Raw genomic sequence first — 5,472 nt, forward strand, 5'->3', positions numbered from 1 at the left:
TGTATTCCAGGATCCTGCTCTTCCGGTCCCAGTCCACAGCAGTCCCTCAGGAACAAAGGAAAATGGAGAGTGTTCTCCTGGGAGATGAGTGTAGCTCAGGAAACCATAGCAACCTTCTCATCACTATTGACATCCAGAACCCATGTTTTGGAAAAAACACCTCTGGGTCCATCCACCACCCCCGTTCTTCCTGTCAGTTGTCCCTCCAGCTCTGGACCTCTTCCCACACTTTAAGACAAGCCCAAACAGTTGAAACCAGACTTGCACAGAAAATATCTTTTAGATTTCACAGCAGATTTCACTCTTAACCCTTCCTGCCCTTGTCTCTGCTCTCCTTTCATTCAGCTTAAGGGTGAAACCCAGACCTGTGAGAGAGGAAGCAGTGTACTTCCTTACTTTTCATCCCAGCCAGTCCCCATGAAATCTTAGCCAGAAGTATAATTTAGCATCACAAGACCCCCTCATTTTCAGTGGTGTGGTAGTGACCGGGGTGGGGGGGAGGAGGCATGGCAGTGGGAAAAGGACAGGCGACCTGTTGGAATCCACCAACATCTGGGACTGCATACCAGTACATAGAGGCAGTTTAGTTACAGGGCTCCTTTAAATCCAGCTAAAACATTACCCAAAAAAAAAGCATTTCAAAGTAACCAGAATTTGTGAATACCTTGCATTGCACACACTTTCACAGAGGTGGTGTTGTAATTTTCACATTTAAGTCCAGGTAATATGATACCAAGTAAAGGGTAGGCTTCAACAAGACAGGTTTATACACAGTGGGGCCCCTGGCCTGCTCTTGTATGAATGAGGGGCTGGGTGAGTGCTGGGGTGAGAATTGATGTAATGAGTCAGGCAAGCTCTTTGTGGACACTGGCCATTTTCTTAGAAAGCAGAAGGAAATGTCATTGCAGACTCCTGGAGGATCAGCACCCAACCTGCTCGGGGGTGGAAGGGGCTACATCACTTCCTGCTGTCCCGTTCCTCAAGCTCACAGCACACACTTGCCTAATTTAGGCATGTGACTGAGTTACACCTTTGGGTGCAAGTGGCCCTTCCAGAGGCCTGATGATGAAGGGGTTGAGGCTCTGCTGCCCCATTTGCCAGGAGCTCACATTTGAAACACTACCGTGGAGGTAGTAGCAACAGGAAACAGTCATACCAAGAACCAAGCAGAATGGCCCAGATGCAGGCTGCCTGTAATCCTTAGTGTCTGCCAGTGGGGTGAGGGGACCAGCTGTTGAGGCCTGGCAGGTGAGGAGAGGCCACGTCAGGTCAGCTGGTGGCTCACCTCTCCGAGCCCAGCCCAAATACAATGTGCACACAGATACATGGACTTTTTCCAACCCTGAGCCAGAAAGGACGTGGCTGTTGGAAGCACAAAACCTCCAAGAATTTTCAGTGTAGGCTCTGCTCTCCTCTCTACAGCAAGCTGAGGCTCCAGGCCTTAGGGTCATAGGAACTGACTGGGGATGGGGCAAAAGTTGAGTTCTCTCCACAACCCATGAAGTCCACATTCTCTTGCTTCCAGCAGATCTGCAACCCTACCACCATGCTGCCATCTGGCTGGCCCATGCCTGGAACAGTCTTGTCTAGCACATTTGCTTAGAAGGGAGAGGAGAGGGGATGCACCAGAGTGATGGGAGCCCAGGGCTGCAGGGCAGCTCCCACAGGTGGAACCCAGAGGTGGCCCCTCCCACTCCTGGGAGAAGAGAAGCCACACTGTGCACTATGAATCCAATTAAAACACAACCCTCCAACAGAGGATGGGATGGGGTTACCAGAGGCTGGGAAAGGCAGGGGAAGGGAATGAAGAGCAGGTGGGTGGTGAAAAAATACGGTGAGGAGTAAGTTCGAGGATTCGATAGTGCAGTAGGGAGACTATAGTTAACAATTTATTGTATATTTCAAAATAGAAGAATTGGAATGCTCCCAATACAAGGAAAAAAAGGAAAAGATAAATGCTTGAGATGATAAATATCCTTAAATACCCTGACTGGTCATTACACTTTGTATACATGGATCAAAATATCACATGCAGCCCCCAAATATGTACAACTATTACATGTCAATTTTAAAAAGGAAAAACAAAAAAAACCCATAACATTCCTCTAGTTAGTAGCTACATCAGGGCAGGAACTGGAGAGAAAAAGCAGCAACCTCCTCACTGGCCATTTCCCTTCTTGGTCTCCAGCTAAAAGCTGCCTCTGAGCTCCCCCGGCCCAGGGCCCCACCACCAGTGTCTGCCTTTCAAGATAACCTGTCTCACCTAATCCTGGAAAGGCTTGTGAGAAGCTTGGGGTGGTAAGAAAGTAAGCAAGGAGATTCTCCATCTGTCTCTGGGATTCCTGCTTTCTCACATGCAAAGGTAGAATCTGACCACCACCTGAACTGCCACCATACAGTGCTACTGTCTTCGCTAGCAGACGTGGAGGTCTTGCGTAAACTTAACAGAAGTGCTGTGCAGATGCTAACTGACTGAGGCAACTAGGAGGCACCTTCCCTGCCAGGAAGGGGACCTTGGGGATATACCTCAAAGCTTAGGGCTTTCAAATACTTCCCAGCCGAAAGGCCCAACTGTCCAGCCTGGCTGGGGTAACTATCTACTCCCAACTCCTACCAATAATTCTGTGGAATTCTTAGCATCTTTTTCTTGCCAAAGCCCAAAGAAATTTCAGATCTGAAAATTCTTCACAAGTAGAAGTCATTATTAATTTCTATTTCACCAAGGAATGTGAACTGAATTAGAGAGGCCAAGTAACTTACCTGCAGTCGCCATCCAAACAGGCCAAGAGGACAAATGACGTTTCTAATCCCTAGCTATCTTTTTACTGTATCAGTGAGCGGATCCCAACCCAGGTAGTGCAATGGAAGCATCCAGGTGGCTTTAAATAAATCAGATTCTCAGAGACTGATTCAGAGACCTGGTATGGGGTCTGGGAATCTGTTCAGGTGAGAGAGAAAACACCTGGTTTCAGGACTCCCAGTGGGCATGTGGACTTGGCTGGGCTTACTGCATAAGGAGGCTGGAGGAAAAAAGCACCAGCAGAGTTAGGCCTGGGAAGGAAGAGACATTTTTCCAGCAACAGATGGCCCACTGCTCAGCCCTGGCTCCAGAATGCAAAAGAAATCAGAAATAGATGCTCAGCAAGAAGCATGTGCGACCCGCATCATGCCTCATACAGCTGCCACAGCTTTAACCAGGAAAATACACACCTTACCCCACTTTGCAGACCCTCCTGAAGCGTAGTAGATGCTAGAGGAGGCATGGGGGGAGCAGATGGAGGAAGAATGAAAAGCAGTCCAAAGAGTCATCCTCTCACTTGGCAAGGACAGAAGAAAGCTATACCCAACAGCGTCAGGGCAGGAGGCTTCACTCAAGCCCTGTTCCTCCCAGGCTTCAGAGCAGTGGGAATTTACCTCAGTGAATAGAAGGAAATCTTACAACACATTTCACAATCTAGATTTATGTCTTGGGACGCCATCCCAAGATCAAAAGCTTCTCGGTCTCTTCCACTCCGCCCACTTCATTCTTCAAGCCCTCTCTTAAGGGCCTAATCCCTTCAGCATCCTAAAAAAAATGACTAACAGTAGGGGGAAAAAAAGGTAAACCTTTATTTGGAAAAAGAATGTAAATAACCATTTAAAACCCCATTTCATTTTCAAAACAGAAACAAGTAAGCAAGGAAAAGATAATCTATCAAGCACCTGCCATCTGCCCTCATTAGCCATTTTAAACCTGCATTTCCCAGCAGAAGAGACAGTGATGGGCCCTAGTCCTAGGACCCCACAGGGCACTGTCTTGAGACCCTTTTAGGCAGTACCCAGGGGACAGACAGAATGAATGGTGGGGTGTGGACAGACCTGGGGCTCAGACAGGCACATGCCCAGTACCTAGGCAACAAAGATTTAAAATATACGCAAATAGAAAAATAAACCTAGAACCTAGGCATGGAAAGCTTCTAACCATGAATGCAGCAGCACAATTCAAACTGGGTCTTTGGCTTTCAAAAAAAAGGAAAGAACCTTAACCTCTGGCTCACTGTCCCGAACTCAAGTCTCTTGGCCACTGTCTTCAGTCCCACTCTGGAGGTCGAGTGGGGCAAGAGCAAGTCCAATCTACCAGGGCCAGCAGCTACTCTGACTTAGGAGATGTATGGAGGGGGCGGCCCAGGATCTCTCCAGGCCACGCCCCAGCAATGAAAGATTAAGGGATGCAGGTGACACGGTGTGGACTAAGGCGTCCCCTGAATAAGCCAGGGTACTCCTGTATTAGGGGAGGGAAAGCAGAGGCAATAAGCAGCTGAGGCCTTGCTGGACAGAGCCAATCCACAAGCACTGCCACTCTAAATTCTTGGACCCGTTTTGTCCAAGGCCACCTTTCTGCTGAGGCAGTTTGGCCTGAGCTAAATACCAGGGTTTTCTAGAAAGAAAATGGAAGGGAAGTGGGAGACGGGAGGCAGCAGAAAGTAAAAAGTAGTAGGAGGAGAGGAACAGAAAACTGCTTCTTAGGAGTGCAGAGGAAAGAGAATCAGCTTAGGTCTGAGTCCCAGCTGGGGCAGCTGCAGAGTCCACCTGCTCTTTCCCCTACTGGAACTCCTACCCTTGCCCTAGTTCTGAAGCCTGCAGGGTCCAGTGAAACAAGAGTTTTCCTGAAGGCTCTTTCTCCTCCTCATCCTTAAATAGTTTTAAACCTCATAACACTTACCCTAGCCCTGTGGACCCCATATAAGGGTTCAAACTTCTGCCTCCCTCAAGGAAGTCTGGAAAAAGGGATGGGCCATTGAGAAATTGCACCAGGTCTGTGGGGAGCTCTGGGTTGGAGGCACAGGGCCCGCTGGGGCAGGCAGCACATCCTTGAATCTGCCACTCCAGGATGTGGGCCCCATTTGTTCCCAGAGCCCAGATGCCAGGCCTGCTCTGGTTGGCATGATGAATGTGCAATGAAACACAGAGGTTAAAAGGAGAGATGGGGCCATGCCCTGCTGCTGCCTGATCATACACAGGTACTTGGGTCAGACTCTGCACCTGCCCCTAGGCCTGCAGCACCCATGTGAAAAGTGGACTGGTCAGAGACAGGCATGGCTGTGCAGAACAGTCCCACCCCAAGAGGACACACGCATGATATGCACATCTCACATGTGCATGCCTGGAAAGAGGGCCCAGAAGTCCTGAAGGCAGGGAAAATGTCGGGTCAGAAGGTACACCAAGAAACGGCCTGAAAGCAAATAATCAATGAGATCAGTAACTCCCACAAACCTGGTAATTAAAAATGAAGGGGGAGCGCTGGATACATGGAAGGAAAGGGGAGCCCCCCTTCTGCCTCTCCCAGGGCCACTGAGTGTGTGGCACAGGATTAGGAAGAGGCTGGGGTAAGGCAGGGACCACAGGCAGAGAGCATGGCCAGGCCTGGAGAAAATCTAACCATGGGAAAAGGGGAACAAGGAGTGGGAGGGGAGGGGATGTAAGTTTCTTGGA

The sequence above is a fragment of the Aotus nancymaae genome, unplaced genomic scaffold (assembly GCF_030222135.1).
Source record: "Aotus nancymaae isolate 86718 unplaced genomic scaffold, 86718_ANA_hifiasm-v0.15.2.pri h1tg000011l, whole genome shotgun sequence".
Classification (NCBI taxonomy): Eukaryota; Metazoa; Chordata; class Mammalia; order Primates; family Aotidae; genus Aotus; species Aotus nancymaae.